Source organism: Microcaecilia unicolor, chromosome 12 (genome assembly GCF_901765095.1).
Source record: "Microcaecilia unicolor chromosome 12, aMicUni1.1, whole genome shotgun sequence".
Taxonomy (NCBI): domain Eukaryota; kingdom Metazoa; phylum Chordata; class Amphibia; order Gymnophiona; family Siphonopidae; genus Microcaecilia; species Microcaecilia unicolor.
The window spans coordinates 88,155,401-88,173,782 of record NC_044042.1 but is presented as its reverse complement, the minus strand read 5'-3'; the positions used below and the strand labels follow the sequence as shown (position 1 = coordinate 88,173,782).

General features: G+C 41.8%; 1 protein-coding gene across 7 annotated transcripts in view; it reads left to right on the top strand.

Annotated features, from left to right (window-relative positions):
* PKNOX2 (PBX/knotted 1 homeobox 2) overlaps positions 1-18,382 on the top strand; it is a 765,290-nt gene that overhangs the window by 478,128 nt on the left and 268,780 nt on the right. The window lies entirely within an intron of this gene.

Below are 18,382 nucleotides of genomic sequence, written 5' to 3'. Positions count from 1 at the left end.
ACAGATCAGAACCGAGACAGAGTCAGTGCAAAACATTTTCATAATACATCTTCAGGAGTACAGATGTATTTACCGACACATATAGTGGGAGCAGCCATTTTATGGTTGTACGCATTGAAAAAATGAAAGGCACAGATCTGGCAGCTTCCACATCAAGGTGTCAGGACTTGCATGTGGAAAGGGTGAAGACAATCGGAAAAGATACACTTGAAAGTGTTGTGAAGACTAAGAGATCATCTGCAGTCTCAAGTGCTTGTACAACTCACTGTGCAACAAAAACAGTATTGGAGAATGGGAAGCTCTGGAAATTCCTCTGAAATTGGTTGCAACGGCTGCCTTGGTCCCATTATATAATACTTTTATTATTTCCAGTATGGGACCAATAAATCCATATTTCTGCAGAGCAAAAAAAAAGGATAGGTCTAGTGTACATGATCATATATCTTCTTTTTGTCAAAATTTAATCTCGGAGGTTTATTAAATCATTTCCATACCTGCTGTGTAGCTATCATTATCCTTTCTTATGTTAATTACTCTGCTGTATCCTTGGACAAAACCAGCCTGATCTTTGCAGTACTTCTGAGACCAATATATTTGCAATAAATTAAACATACATTATCACGTCCATATTCGGTAAGGATATATGGCTCGATGATGGAGGTAACTCAGCATATTTCCCTTTCTTAAGAAGCATAATAAACAGTATCTGGTTGGAAGACTCTGGCAAGCTCCAGTCAAAGATAATGCTGGGTTTATGGGTTCCTTCAAATTCTTTGAAAACTTGGGGGTCAATACTCCAAGAGATTTAACCGGCCAGAAGCGGCTCCTAGCTGGTAAAATTGCTTGTTCAGAGCTAACGATCATATTCAGCAGCATTTAACCGCTGAAAATGCCTGGTTAGCACCCAAAACAAAACTGGTTCTATGGGAGGGCATTTCAGGGGTGGAGTCAGCACTTAACCAGCCAAAGTAACCATGTAAATAGGACTACATAAAATATGTATCTGGTTTACCATAGCCAGTTAAGTGCTGAATATCACACTTAGCCGGCTATGCATACACAGAAATTCAATGCCACAGCATGTATGTGGCCTAGCACTGAATGTCCAGAGATAACGCTGGTGGGTGTCAGCAAAGCATCGATCATTCCGGCTGAATTACAGGCCCATGGATACTGTGTAGAGAGTAGGCTGGTGTGTGCAGAGTGATGAGAAAGGACAGGTATAAAGGGGAAGTGGAATATAATGCCTTATGGATAGCTTCAAGATTTTAAACTAAATTCTGAATCTCACTAGAAACCAGTGGTGAAAGACAAAGAGGAGGGTGTATTGTGATCAAAACATCTGATGTGGCTTAATGTCTGTATAGCACTATTCTATACGATTTGTAAGAGTTTGATCAGGGAAACAGCACCAGAGTAGACGTCATTACAGTAATCTAATCTTGAGGCTGAAGGGCATAAAGAAGTGTTAGTTGAGAGGCTATGTTGGACCAGCCTAAATTGGTGCAAGTTATCACTTTGGGCTACTGTTAATATATGTTATTTTACAATTAACCCCAGCAGGGCCGCCAAGAGACACAGCTGGGCCCAGGGCAAGACCGCCCCCCTCACCTGGGCCTTCACAGTTCTGCACCCCCACACTCATGCTGCCCCCCCCCCCTACACACACACACATTCATGCTGCCCGCTCCCTTACCTTCTGTGTCTGACTGTTTCTGCTCCTGTGTGCCGGGACCCAGATGATTGCATTAATGCGATATCTTGGGTCACCCGGGTTATTGCGTTAATGCAGTCATCCAGGTCCCGGCCGGCATGAGAGACAGACCTGGAAGAAGCTTGCTGGCGTGGGTCCCTACTTGGAGGCTGGGTCTGGGGAAGTTTGCCCCTCCCCTCTTGGTGGCCCAGAACCCCATGTGCTAAAAGAGCACCAGTCTTTAATGGTAGCCCACATTGATAACTATGGCCAAGAAGAAATAGCAGACAAACAGGCGTTCAATGGAGCATTATCAAGGGGTTTTTGAGCAGGTATAGTAAACTAAAAGAATATCATTGGCATAGTAGTAGGGCGTTGACACCTGATTTTGGATCAGGGTAGCAAGCAGGAAATTTTTAAAAAGGAGTGGAGAGAATATAGAACTTTGTGGGACCCCAGAGGGTAAGTGGTGAAAAAGGGGAGGAGGTACTTCATAGAGAAATAGAAAAACAACAATTAGATAGAAAGGGAGTAAACCAGTGGAGATGTACAGTGGGGGAAATAAGTATTTGATCCCTTGCTGATTTTGTAAGTTTGCCCACTGACAAAGACATGAGCAGCCCATAATTGAAGGGTAGGTTATTGGTAACAGTGAGAGATAGCACATCACAAATTAAATCCGTAAAATCACATTGTGGAAAGTATATGAATTTATTTGCATTCTGCAGAGGGAAATAAGTATTTGATCCCTCTGGCAAACAAGACCTAATACTTGGTGGCAAAACCCTTGTTGGCAAGCACAGCGGTCAGACGTCTTCTGTAGTTGATGATGAGGTTTGCACACATGTCAGGAGGAATTTTGGTCCACTCCTCTTTGCAGATCATCTCTAAATCATTAAGAGTTCTGGGCTGTCGCTTGGCAACTCGCAGCTTCAGCTCCCTCCATAAGTTTTCAATGGGATTAAGGTCTGGTGACTGGCTAGGCCACTCCATGACCCTAATGTGCTTCTTCCTGAGCCACTCCTTTGTTGCCTTGGCTGTATGTTTTGGGTCATTGTCGTGCTGGAAGACCCAGCCACGACCCATTTTTAAGGCCCTGGCGGAGGGAAGGAGGTTGTCACTCAGAATTGTACGGTACATGGCCCCATCCATTCTCCCATTGATGCGGTGAAGTAGTCCTGTGCCCTTAGCAGAGAAACACCCCCAAAACATAACATTTCCACCTCCATGCTTGACAGTGGGGACGGTGTTCTTTGGGTCATAGGCAGCATTTCTCTTCCTCCAAACACGGCGAGTTGAGTTCATGCCAAAGAGCTCAATTTTTGTCTCATCTGACCACAGCACCTTCTCCCAATCACTCTCGGCATCATCCAGGTGTTCACTGGCAAACTTCAGACGGGCCATCACATGTGCCTTCCGGAGCAGGGGGACCTTGCGGGCACTGCAGGATTGCAATCCGTTATGTCATAATGTGTTACCAATGGTTTTCGTGGTGACAGTGGGTCCCAGCTGCCTTGAGATCATTGACAAGTTCCCCCCTTGTAGTTGTAGGCTGATTTCTAACCTTCCTCATGATCAAGGATACCCCACGAGGTGAGATTTTGCGTGGAGCCCCAGATCTTTGTCGATTGACAGTCATTTTGTACTTCTTCCATTTTCTTACTATGGCACCAACAGTTGTCTCCTTCTCGCCCAGCGTCTTACTGATGGTTTTGTAGCCCATTCCAGCCTTGTGCAGGTGTATGATCTTGTCCCTGACATCCTTAGACAGCTCCTTGCTCTTGGCCATTTTGTAGAGGTTAGAGTCTGACTGATTCACTGAGTCTGTGGACAGGTGTCTTTCATACAGGTGACCATTGCCAACAGCTGTCTGTCATGCAGGTAACGAGTTGATTTGGAGCATCTACCTGGTCTGTAGGGGCCAGATCTCTTACTGGTTGGTGGGGGATCAAATACTTATTTCCCTCTGCAGAATGCAAATAAACTCATATACTTTCCACAATGTGATTTTCCGGATTTAATTTGTGATGTGCTATCTCTCACTGTTACCAATAACCTACCCTTCAATTATGGGCTGCTCATGTCTTTGTCAGTGGGCAAACTTACAAAATCAGCAAGGGATCAAATACTTATTTCCCCCACTGTATGTCTCTAAGGCCTGATATCTGAGAGTTTTGCGAACAGCAAATTTAGGTGAAGCACTTATAAAATGAGGGGGAAAGTGTCATTGAACGTTCATGGATATGTGGATCCAAGGAATGGATCCACAGAAGCTTAGCTGAAATTGGGTGGCGGGGGGAAGAGGGGTTGGTGGTTGAGAGGCTACGATAGGGGAGGGCAGACTTATACGGGGACTGTGCCAGAGCCGGTGATGGGAGGCGGGACTGGTGGTTGGGAGGCGGGAAATACTGCTGGACAGACTTATACGGTCTGTGCCCTGAAAAAGACAGGTACAAATCAAGGTAAGGTATACACATAGGAGTTTATCGTGGGCAGACTAGATGGACCGTTCAGGTCTTTTTCTGCCGTCATCTACTATGTTACTATGTTTAGTGTCTGCTGCTAAATGTATTAACCACTGTTGAAACACTGTTGTGTTTCCTATATAATAAAGTATTAATTAAGCAATTCATGATGATTTGTACTTGTAAACATGTTCCTTATTTTCTACTGTTAGGTTGATATTTAATTTCACTTTACCTTTCTCCAAGAAAAGAATATTTTAATTCAGCCATTCTCACTTTCACTTATTTAGTCTGAAGACAGCCTTAGCGCCTCCCAAAACAATGTAGGAGTATTAAAAGTGTTCTGCACTGTAAGTTTTATACTCTTCCCAATTTAATTTTATAAAAGTGAAGATCTGACACCAGTCAGCTGGCAAGTGCCGCACTCTGTTCCTTTTCATCCTGCCAGACTGAAAATCTTTAATCACTGGGGCATGGTTTGAAATGATCAAATCCCCCTGTCTCAGCATTTCAGATATTAAAATATAATCAGTTCTCTTCTTTGATAAATCAGCCCTATTCTGTGATAATAGCCTTCGAACATCTTACAGAGGGTGCACTTGGGGGCCAGTCTTCTGAAGAATTTGCCATACAGTTCAAACCTCCTCCCAGCATTAGAGGAGCTTTCTATGTTCCTATCAATTTACAGACCGGTGTGGAGAAGAAGGCAAGACTATAATCCTGTGCCCATTCACTGAGCACAGGACCAAGCATTCTCCATAAAACTCCTCACTTATGATAATGTGTCTTCCTTCAGAGTCCTTAATCACTTTTTTCAATAAATGCATTAATTTATGAGTAAGAACCGCAAGTTCTGCTTTCCTTATTTTGGATGTGGATGCAAAATAACAATGACTTTACCCATTCCCTCTGAAATGTAATTAATTTAATAAGGCACTTCTATATCAGTTGTATTTATTTAATAATATGTATAATCAAAATACATACAAACCTAAAATAGAAGCAGCAGCAGCATCGTCATCATAAAGTTAGAGCCTCAGAATAAAAAAGTAAAATAATCCAAAACGAAACTAACAATAAACATCTACATCTCATGGTTCTACATTCCTAAATTCCAAACTAAAGAAAAGTCCCCCCCCCCCCGATATTCAGCCGTTGGGCAGCGCTTTTGCTGGCCGCCGCTGGTGTTAAACCTGGATATTCAATGCCGTGTCATGTCCAGCAACCAGCACTGAATATTTGGTTTCATTTTTGACCGGGGCAACTTAACCGGTTAAGCCAATATTCAACGATAACTGGTTAAGTGCTTAACTTTTAAAGATAGGCCTGCTTTTTGTGCAGCTATTTTAACCACTATACATTGCTGGCTTGGTGCTGAATATCCGTGCCTAACTGGCTATGTCATGCGGTTAATGGCTAGTTGCTAACTGCGTATATTCAGCAGGAGATAACTGGTTATCTCGCGTTGAATATCCGTGGTTAGGTACTAAAATGCTATTTAACCAACCGGGAACTGTTCCTGGCTGGTTAAATAGTTTTGAATATCATGCCCTAAGACATAAGGAAGTAGATTTCATATTGATTATGCAGAATATAAATATTATTAAATAAATACAAAGAAAATCAAAGAATGTAGTGTAGACTCTAAATGAGAGCATGATAGAGACAAAACAGAAAGTTGATTACTGGAAGCAGAACGTAGAGCTCGGGTAGGTCTATAGGGAACTATCAAAAAAGAAAGATAGGGTGCATTACCTGAGTGAAGCACTTTATGGGTAAGAGACAAAATCTTATAATGGATCTGAAAGGGAACAGGAGTAACGTAGTCATATTGATGAGACCCTGAAAGAATTTCAACAGCTGTATTTTGGACCTTTTAGACTTTTTAATAAGATCAAGGGGAAGACCAGCATATATGACATTACAGTACATAATTACATAAGTAATGCCACACTGGGAAAAGACCAAGGGTCCATCGAGCCCAGCATCCTGTCCACGACAGCGGCCAATCCAGGCCAAGGGCACCTGGCAAGTTTCCCAACGTACAAATATTCTATACATGTTATTCCTGGAATTGTGGATTTTCCCAAGTCCATTTAGTAGTGGTTTATGGACTTGTTCTTTAGGAAACCGTCTAACCCCTTTTTAAACTGCTAAGCTAACCGCCTTCACCACGTTCTCCGGCAACGAATTCCAGAGTTTAATTATGCGTTGGGTGAAGAAACATTTTCTCCGATTTGTTTTAAATTTACTACACTGTAGTTTCATCGCATGCCCCCTAGTCCTAGTGTTTTTGGAAAGCGCGAACAGACGCTTCACATCCACCTGTTCCACTCCACTCATTATTTTATATACCTCTATCATGTCTCCCCTTAGCCGTCTCTTCTCCAAGCTGAAAAGCCCTAGCCTCTTTAGTCTTTCTTCATAGGGAAGTCGTCTCATCCCCGCTATCATTTTAGTCGCCCTTCGCTGCACCTTTTTCAATTCTACTATATCTTTCTTGAGATGCGGCGACCAGAATTGGACACAATACTCAAGGTGCGGTCGCACCATGGAGCGATACAACGGCATTATAACATCCTCACATTGTTTTCCATACCTTTCCTAATAATACCCAACATTCTATTCGCTTTCCTAGCCGCAGCAGCACACTGAGTAATCCAGTTTAGACATCACAAAGGCATGCAGCAGCATTGCACAAGCATCCTGATCCAAATAAGGGCAGATAGGCTGGATCGAATGCAAAAAACAATAAATGAACAACTGAAGATACCTGGGGAACAAAAGTAAGCAAACAATCAAAACAGGACCCCCAAATATTAAGATGGACTTGAGAAAATCCGCTGCTTATTCCTGTGATAAGTGGCATAAAATCTGTTTTACACTTTTGGAATCTTGCCAGGTACTTGTGACCTGGATTGGCCACTGTTGGAAACAGGATACTGGGCATGAGAAATGTGAATATGCTTTTGAAGGATGAGGTATATTCAGTACTTGTGTAGCACCAAAGGTGATGAGGGCTGTTGATAAACATTACTCATAATGTGATGTGGAGTGGAATGGAGGAGTAGGTTGAGATGCAGGAAACCCAGGATTCAAATCCCACTGACATTCCTTGTGATCTTGGAAAGTTACTTCACCTTCCATTGCCTTAGATTTAAACTTAGATAGCAAACCCTCTGGGGAGAGGGAACTAGCTTATGTACCTGAATCAGGGGTGTAGCTACGGGTGGGCCTGGGTGGGCCCAGGCCCACCCAGTTTGTGCCGAAAAGCGCACAGCCACACTACCACAGCCTTCAGCTGTCGCAGCTCAGCCACCTCTTTTAGGCAGTCGGCGCTCGGTGGCTCTTCCGGTCCTCCTCGGCTCCTCCTCCTACCTGTTAAATGTTTTCATTTTTGATAGGCCAGCGCTGGATTGCCATCCCGCGCCACTGTCGGCTCTCAGGCTTAACTCCGTCCTGTCCTGCGGCACCGTGCTGGTTTATTATTTTGGTAAGCTGAGCTCAGCTACATTGCTTTGCTCCTCGCTGTGCGTAAGGCATGATGGTGCCGCAGTGCCACATGGGAAAGGCTGCTGGATTTGTCTCGGGTGCGGCTCCTCCACATTGTGCCTGCCGGCTGGGTCTGAATATTATTATTAGTCTTCACGTCACGAAACACAATCACAGCAGCTGAGCAGCACTCCCCTGCGGCCCCACAGAACAGGTACAGGAGCCAGCACAGTGCTCTGCACCAGCAAGCAGCTGCCCAGGTAAAATAAAAATACATATATTTTTAAAATTTTAATGTGTCATGTAATGTGTACAGAGTGACTCAGAGTGTAATCAAAATGCTGGCTGGTGATGGGCTTCTGGGTGGGGTCAGCACTTCACTGCCTAGGGCAAAAAAGGTCTATTTAATCATTAAATATACTTTTTTTTTTGCCCTAGACAGTGAAGAGCCCACCCAGCAGTCCACCACCAGCCAGCATTTTGTTTACTCTGGTGGTAGGCTTCTGGGTGGGGGGTAGACTCTTCACTGCCTAGGGCAAAAAAAGGGTATATTTAATCACTAAATAAACCTGTTTTGCCCTAGGCAGTGAAGAGCCCACCCCCACTCAGAAACTCACCAACAATACATTTTAATAGTGCCCAGGTTCATTTTAAAAAGGTTGTCTATTTCTCATGTTGTTGGTGGGTTTTTGGGTGGGGATGGTCTCTGCAGTGCCTAGGTTAAAATTTTTAAAAAGTGTGGGTGGTCTTCTTTGGGTGGAGGTGGGCTCTGCAGTTCCCAGGACATTAAAAAAAAAGTCTTAGATTTAATGCCATGGGGGTGGGTAGGGAGTAGGACAGGCCAATGCTAGGCTACAAGGAGGGATGGGGTGGTAAGATAGGACTAATACTTAACTATGGGTTGGATGGTGGGGAAGGGAAGGATTGATACTGGGCTACAGGGATGGATGGGGGGTAAAATAGAGAAGGGAAGGTTGATTCTGGGCAATGGGGTTGGATGGGGGTAGGGAAGGGAAAAGCTGATGCTGGGCTACTTTGATGAATGGGGGGGTAATGGAAGGGAAGGTCTTTGTTTTATGTTTTTGTAATGCGTTTTAAAGCTATGTGTGTTGAATTGTGATACGCTTAGAATTGCAGAGATAGAAATTTAGAAAATAAATAGATTTCTAAATTTTGATCCTTTATTCTGTAATTGATGAGAGTTGGTCTGTGGTCTGCATGTGACTGAGCAGGTGAAGGATATGTGCCAAACTGTGGCAGTTTTATTTTGTCAGCATCAGAATAGAGAGAAAGCAGTAGAGCCAAAGGAAGGGGAAAAGACTTCAAAGGTATTTTACCTGTTTTGCTTAATCAGACATTTACATTTTTTATAAAGCAAAGTTTGAAGGATATATGCCATTGCTATAATTATATTGCAGGATTCTGTTATGTGTGTTGATATGTTTGCCATTATAGAAGACTTATATCTGGTCAAATTTGATATGGCATAATGTAACTATATTTAAAAATATTGGGGGGGGGGGTCATTTCCATTAAAGTATGTATGTGGTTTATGACACAGGGCAACTGTTGGGCAAGCGACTTAGAAATCCATCATCAAGTCCATTCTAAGGCATTATTTTGTAGTATCCCAAGAAACACTACTCATACTTATATAAATAGTGCCCACCCATATTAGCTCTGGGCCCACCCAAAATGTCAGGTCTGGCGCCACTGACCTGAATGTAACATGCTTTGAGCTACCAATGAAAATAGAAGCACAACACAGGACTTTTCAATATACTTTCTATAGGTAACAAACTCTCTGAAGTATTGTGAGCAAAGAGATATGATAATTAGAACTAATAAACTGGCAGATCATAAATAACTAGAGATGAGAGCTGCAGAGGCTCTAAAGCTGTAAGACTTCATCTTACTAATGAAGGTTAACTGTGGGCATCCAGAATTTTAAAATGTGTTAGAAAAATCCATTTCCAGCTTAATGTAGCTTTGGTTGAGGATATATCTTGGTCTCTTGCATGGCACTGATAAGAAGTTATTGGCTCTATAACATTATTTCTTGGGTTGTGAAGGAATAAAGAGAAAAGCTGCTTTCACATATTTAATTTTTATTAAAGAACTTTAGTGAATACATCAAATTTCTGCTAAACCCTGTCAAGTTTTATATGAACATCCCCAGCCCCCCCCCCCCCCCCCCCCCACAACCCTTCACCAATAAACAGTTTGAATTTCCACATCCTGACACCAGAATTGCAAAACCATGAGGGAGGAAACATCAAGAACAAGAACCCACAACCTATGTGACGAGAGGCCAAATCGACCCTGTAACATTTTGGCAAGAGATATACAATGATGAATGGACAGCACAAACAGACTCTAAACACTTTCTACAAAATTGGGACGACAGATGTAAGAACACACTAGACAAAATTGCACCGTTACAACAAAAGACTACACGAAGAAAAAACTCAATACCTTGGTTCAATGAAGAACTGAAAATACTAAAAACACATGTCAGAAGACTTGAACGGACGTGGAGGAAAAGGAAAGATGAACAGACACTCAATGAATGGAAACAACTACAAAGAAAATACAAATACACAATAAGGCAATCCAAAAGAGCATACTATAAAACCAAAATAGGACCTGACTACAAAGATGCACACAAACTATACCAACTCGTGAATAAACTAATAGACACTACACCAATTACCACAACCTGCACAGACATCCCAACGGCAGATGACCTTGCCAAAGTACTTCAATGAGAAAATCATAAAATTACGGTCCACGTTACCACTTAACACTACTGATCATGAAAAATTTATGGATTGCCTGGATCCAACTCCCGGTGAATACCCAGCGGATCGAATTTGGACCAGCTTCGATCTGTTAACCGAAGACACCATCTCTCAAGCAATCAACAAATTTTCCAAAACCCACTCCAAATTGGACATTTGTCCCAGCTATCTAGTAAGGTCTGCCCCCAAACGCTTTATAACAGAAATCACGTCACACCTGAATTACATGCTACAACATGGACTCTTCCCCAAAGACAAAGGAGAAACATACTACTCACACCGATACCCAAAGACTTAAAGAAAAAATTAAACGACACGGCCAACTATCGACCAGTAGCATCCATCCCCTTGATTGTCAAACTAATGGAAAGTATGGTAACACAACAACTCACCAATTACCTAAACAAATTCACAATACTATATGAATCACAGTCAGGATTTAGATCTAACCATAGTACTGAAACAGTGATAACCACTCTCATAACCAAATTCAAACAACTAATAGCAACCAGACACAATGTGCTGCTCCTTCAATTCGACATGTCTAGCGCGTATGACATGGTCAGCCACCAAATACTCTCGAACATCCTAGACTACTTCAGGATTGGAGGAAACGTACTAAAATGGTTTCAAGGCTTCCTAGAAGCAAGAACCTGTCAAGTGATCTCAAAATCAAAAACGTCAACACCATGGACACCCGAATGCGGAGTACCACAAGGATCACAGCTGTCGCCAACCTTATTCAACTTAATGATGACACCTCTAGCTAAATCGCTATCCAACCAAGGTCTGAACCCGTACATCTATGCAGATGATGTCACGACATACATCCCGTTCAAGCATGACCTAACGGAAATTACAAAAGAAATCCAACATTGCTGCCAAATAATGAATTCATGGACGGACGCATTCCAATTGAAACTAAACGCAGAAAAGACACAATGTCTCATCTTATCTTCACAATACAACTCAAATAAACATAACACTATAAATACTCCAGCCTATACTCTCCTGGTCTCTGATAGTTTGAAAATTTTGGGAGTTACGATTGACCGAAATCTCACATTAGAAGACCATGCGAAAAATACAGCAAAGAAAATGTTCCACACAATGTGGAAACTTAAAAGGATCAAACCTTACTTCCCAAGGGAAACATTCTGCAGCCTAGTACAAGCAATGGTGCTAAGCCACCTAGACTACTGTAATGCAATCTACGCAGGGTGCAAAGAACAAGTCATTAAGAAGCTTCAAACAGCCCAAAACACAGCAGCCAGACTCATATTTGGGAAAGCAAAATACGAAAGCACCAAACCCTTAAGAGAAAAATTACATTGGCTTCCATTAAAAGAACGAATTGCGTTCAAAGTCTGCACCCTAGTCCACAAAATTATACATGGGGAAGCCCTGGCCTACATGACAGACCTTATAGACCTACCTACTAGGAATGCAAAACGATCAGCTTGCACATTCCTCAACCTCCACTACCCCAACTGCAAAGGATTAAAATACAAGTCCACACACGCAACCAGTTTCTCCTACATCTGCACGCAACTATGGAATGCACTTCCTAAGACAATAAAAACAACGCAAGATTTAACTATCTTCCGAAGACTATTGAAAACTGAATTATTCAAAAAGGCATACCACAAACAACCATCCTAATTACTACACAATAAGACTGAGAAATAAAACTGCACCGATCTTTAACCACACGACTGAATAGCATGTCTGCTTTTAATGAACAAACACTATCCCTTCTACTCTAAAATCGATTCCTATGCAACCACTCAATGCTGACTAACCTCACTGCCAAACATTATCACTTTTACCCTAATGTCGATACCTAAGCAAAAACATAATGCTGACACCTACGCAAGATCACAATGTATTCTTCTACCATGTATGTACGCACTTGAATGTAAAACCATGTGCAACTCTGTAGACCGGAAATGGCAATCGCCACTACGGCAAATGTAAGCCACATTGAGCCTGCAAATAGGTGGGAAAATGTGGGATATAAATGCTACAAATAAATAAAAAAGTAAATACATAAATAAAATAACAGAATTGTGATACATAGTTAAAATAAGACTACGTAAATAAGTGTTCTGGGCAACCTAACTGTCTTCCAATAATAGACACCCCATGTAATTCCTCCTATCCAAGTAAAAAATCCCATCTGTCGCCCCATCACTTGGTTACTAAACTCTTTAGCTTATGGATACTTACCATTCTCTCTGTCCATTTCGTAAATGGAGCCCATGTCTTATCAATTTTTTCTATCTTATGCCCACATAATGCCGTTAATCTACTCAAAAAATAAACCCACCAGAATTTCTGATATTAGATGGTTATTGTCGGTAATTGGGTGCCTTCCAATTTATACCAATTTTGAATCATGCAACTGTGAAAAGGTGCTTTTGACGATGAACAGTTCATCAACTCAAAAGTCATTTTGTTAGGAAAGTTACAATTCTAAAATTGAGCACTTCATACTATGAGAAGAAGGAAATAACTTTTAAAATAAGTTTTACTTTTTTCCTGTTTGCCAAGGAAATGCAGCATCTTTCATGGCAATCAGGTGCTTGTCATGTGGAGCAAAGCCCTGAACTAATGAACTCATACTATATGCCAGTGTTTATTGAGTTAGTCCTGATATGAAGATTGTTAGCAAATCAGTTCATGCATATTCATTATGGTTATCTAGCAAACAGTCCAGCAGTGGCTTGAGAAAACACTGTTATATACCCACAGGGAAGGTATCTTACCTTATAAATGTTCACTTTAGAGACAATCAGTTCATTAATTTTCTAAGGCTGAAATTACTTCTTGTTAAAGAGGATAAAATAGTTGCATGATTGATATTAAAATTAGGTTGCTGTTTTAGTTTTCATTTATAAGCAGGATATGTTTTCATCCATATATGATAAATTTATTACTTTCTGAATAGAATCCATAGTCATGTTAATGAAGGGAGAGAGGAGTGACTCAAATATACTGTGAGAAGAATTTAGAAGACTGGTCCTTAGATAATTTATTGAACTTTGAGGCATATTCATGGCTATTCTTTGTTTCACAGCCCATTACGAGAGGCTTTGACTGGCCAAATGAGGAACTTAGCAGAAATTTTCAAATAGACCCCCCCTACCTTTTACCATCTTCGCTCATTTTCAACTATCTGCTCCACTGTTACCCCCCTGCTTCCCACAGCCCTTAAAACTACACTTGTACAACTACCCCCCAGTACACATGTTATCGAAGCTTCTACATACTTACATACTTTTAGCTGGCTGCTCCTGTATAAGTACATTTCTACAAAAGTATTGCCATACTGGGACAGACCAAAGGTCCATTAAGCCCAGCATCCTGTTTCCAACTTTGGCCAGTCCAGATCACAATTCCCTGGCAAGATCCCAAAAAGGTACAAAAAAAAAACATTTTATGCTGCTTATCCCAGAAATAAGCAGTGGATTTTCCCTGTCCATTTTAATAATGGTCTTTGGAATTTTCCTTTAGGAAGCTGTCCAAACCTTTTTAAAACTCCACTAAGCTAACCACCTTTACCACATTCTCTGGCAACGGATTCCAGAGTTTAATTACACGTTGAGTGAAGAAAACTTTTTTCCAATTCATTTTAAATTTACTACTTTGTAGCTTCATTATATGCCCCCCCCCCCCCCCCCGTCCTAGTATTTTTGGAAAGAGTAAACAGACGCTTCATGTCTACCCTTTCCACTCCACTCATTATTTTATAGACATCTATCATATCTCCCCTCAGCCGTCTTTTCTCCAAGCTGAAGAGCCCTAGCTGCTTTAGCCTTTCCTCATAGGAAAGTCGTCCCATCCGCTTTATCATTTTTGTCGCCCTTCTCTGCACCTTTTCTAATTCCACTATATCTTTTTTGAGATGCAGTGACCAGAATTGCACACAATGTTTGAGGTGCAGTCGCACCATGGAGTGATATAAAGGCATTATAACATCTTCATTTTTGTTTTCCATTCCTTTCCTAGTAATACCTAACATTCTATTTGCTTTCTTAGCCGTTGCAGCACACTGAGCAGAAGGTTTCAACGACACCTAGATCCCTTTCTTGGTTTGTGACTCCTAATGTGGAACCTTGCATTACATAGCTATAATTCAGGTTCTTCTTTCCCACATGCATCACTTTGCACTTGCTCACATTAAATGTCGTTTGCTATTTAGATGCCCAGTCTCGTAAGGTCCTCTTGTTATTTTTCACAATCCTCTTGTGATTTAACAACGTTGAATAACTTTGTGTCATCAGCAAATTTAATTTCTTCACTAGTTACTCCCATCTGTAGGTCTTTTATAAATATGTTAAAAAGCAGCGGTCCCAGCACAGACCCCTGGGGAACCCCACTAACTAGCCTTCTCCATTGAGAATACTGACCGTTTAATCCTACTCTCTGTTTTCTATCTTTTAACCAGTTTTTAATCCACAGTAGGACACTACCTCCTATCCCATGACTCTCCAGTTTCCTCTGGAGTCTTTCATTAGGTATTTTGTCAAACGCCTTTTGAAAATCCAGATACACAATATCAACTGGCTCACCTTTATCCACATGTTTGTTCACCCCTTCAAAGAAATGTAATAGATTGGTGAGGCACGATTTCCCTTCACTAAATCCATGTTGGTGTTGTCTCATTAATCCATGCTTTTGAACATGCTGTGTAATTTTGTTCTCTATAATAGTCTCTACCATTTTGCCCGGCACCGACGACATGCTTACAGGTCTATAATTTCACGGATCTCCTCTGGAACCTTTTTTACAAATTGGCATCACATTGGCCACCGTCCAATCTTCCGGTACCACGCTCGATTTTAAAGATAAATGACATATTACTAACAATAGTTCCGCATGGCAGGCCATTTTGTAAAGGGAGTGGAGATAAGTACATAAGTAATGCCATACTGGGAAAAGACCAAGGGTCCATCGAGCCCAGCATCCTGTCCACGAGAACGGCCAATCCAGGCCAAGGGCACCTGGCAAGCTTCCCAAACGTACAAACATTCTATACATATTATTCCTGGAATTGTTGATTTTTCCCAAGTCCATTTAGTAGCAGTTTATGGACTTGTCCTTTAGGAAACCGTCCAACCCCTTTTTAAACTCTGCTAAGAGTTTAATTATACGTTGTATGAAGAAAACTTTTATACGATTTGTTTTAAATTTACTACACTGTAGTTTCATCGCATGCCTCCTAGTCCTAGTGTTTTTGGAAAGCGTGAACAGATGCTTCACATCCACCTGTTCCACTCCACTCATTATTTTATATACCTCTATCATGTCTCCCCTCAGCCGTCTCTTCTCCAAGCTGAATAGCCCTAGCCTCCTTAATCTTTCTTCATAGGGAAGTCGTCCCATCCCCGCTATCATTTTAGTCGCCCTTCGCTGCACCTTTTCCAATTCTACTATATCTTTCTTGAGATGTGGCGACCAGAATTGAACACAATACTCAAGGTGCAGTCGCACCATGGAGCGATACAACGGCATTATAACATCCTCACACCTGTTTTCCATACCTTTCCTAATAATACCCAACATTCTATTCGCTTTCCTAGCCGCAGCAGCACACTGAGCAGAAGGTTTCAGTGTATTATCGACGACGACACCCAGATCCCTTTCTTGGTCCGTAACTCCTAACATGGAACCTTGCATGACGTAGCTATAATTCGGGTTCTTTTTTCCCACATGCATCACCTTGCACTTGCTCACATTAAACGTCATCTGCCATTTAGCCGCCCAGTCTCCCAGTCTCTCGTAAGGTCCTCTTGTAATTTTTCACAATCCTGTAGCGATTTAACAACTTTGAATAACTTTATGTCATCAGCAAATTTAATTACCTCGCTAGTTACTCCCATCTCTAAATCATTTATAAATATATTAAAAAGCAGCGGTCCTAGCACAGACCCCTGAGGAACCCCACTAACTACCCTTCTCCATTGTGAATACTTCCCATTTAACCCCACTCTCTGTTTCCTATCCTTCAACCAGTTTTTAATCCACAATAGGACATTTTCTCCTATCCCATGACCCTCCAATTTCCTCTGCAGCCTTTCATGAGGTACCTTGTCAAACGCCTTTTGAAAATCCAGATACACAATATCAACTGGTTCCCCTTTGTCCACATGTTTGTTTACTCCTTCAAAGAATTGAAGTAAATTGGTCAGGCAAGATTTCCCCACACAAAAGCCGTGCTGACTCGGTCTCAGTAATCCATGTCCTTGGATGTGCTCTGTAATTTTGTTTTTAATAATAGCCTCTACCATTTTCCCCGGCACTGACGTCAGACTCACCGGTCTATAATTTCCCGGATCTCCCCTGGAGCCTTTTTTAAAAATCAGCGTTACATTGGCCACCCTCCAATCTTCCAGTACCACACTCGATTTTAAGGATAAGTTGCATATCACTAGCAGTAGCTCCGCAAGCTCATTTTTCAGTTCTATCAGTACTCTAGGATGAATACCATCCGGTCCAGGAGATTTGCTACTCTTCAGTTTGCTGAACTGCCCCATTACGTCCTCCAGGTTTACCGTTAAGTCAGTAAGTTTCTCCGACTTGTCCGCTTAAAATACCATTTCCGACACCGGTATCCCACCCAAATCTTCCTCGGTGAAGACCGAAGCAAAGAATTCATTCAGTCTCTCCGCTACGTCTTTGTCTTCCTTGATCGCCCCTTTTACCACTCGGTCATCCAGCGGCCCAACCGATTCTTTTGCCGGCTTCCTGCTTTTAATATACCGAAAAACATTTTTACTATGTTTTTTTTTTTGCCTCTAATGCTATCTTTTTTTTGTAATCCCTCTTGGCCTTCCTTATCTGCGCCTTGCATTTGCTTTGATACTCCTTATGCTGCTTCTTGTTATTTTCAGACGGTTCCTTCTTCCATTTTCTGAAGGCGTTTCTTTTAGCCCTAATAGCTTCCTTCACCTTACTTTTCAACCAGGCCGGCTGTCTTTTGGACTTCCGTCTTTCTTTTCTAATTCGCAGAATATGTATGGCCTGGGCCTCCAGGACGGTATTTTTGAACAGCGTCCGCGCCTGTTGTACAGTTTTTACTCTCTCAGTTGCCCCCCGAAGTTTTTTTTTTTTACCGTTCTTCTCATTTTATCATAGTCTCTTTTTTTAAAGTTAAACGCTAACGTATTTGACTTTCTGTGTACAGTTACTTCAAGGTCGATATCAAAACAGATCATATTATGATCACTGTTATCAAGCGGCCCAGTACCATAACATCCCTCACCAGATCATGTGCTCCACTAAGGACCAAGTCTAGAATTTTTCCTTCTCTCGTCGGCTCCTGCACCAGCTGCTCCATAAAGCTGTCCTGGTTTTTCATCAAGGAATTGTACCTCTCTAGCGTGTCCCGATGTTACATTTACTCAGTCTATATTTGGATAATTGAATTCACCCATTATTATCACATTGCCCGTTATAGATAGGCAGGAACTAGTGGGCATTGCTCCTGCCTTTTAGACCCCATTAGACCACCAGGACAACACGGATGAGGAAGTGGGAAGGGGTGGGGAGTGGATGAGGGTAGGCACAGTCAATCCTTTTTGACATCGGGAGTGAGAGGGAGGGGGACACATTATGGAGAAGGGAGGGGTAATCAAAGGAGCTTGCTGCAAGGAATTTATTTGGGTCCCAGCCAATATTTAGGTGGGACCTGCATAAGACATTTATGTGGGCCCTGGCTGAATATCCAGTGGGACCTGCATAAGGGAGAAGAAAGATGGACAACATGAGAAGTGATCTTTGAAAATTAGAAGAATAACCTAATTTTTGGCAGTTAAAATTTAATGCTAAGAAGTGCAGAGTGATATACATGGGGAATAGAAATAAAAGAGTCATATGTTCTAGAGCAGGGTTGTCCAACCTCAGTCCTCGAGGGCCGCAAGCCAGTC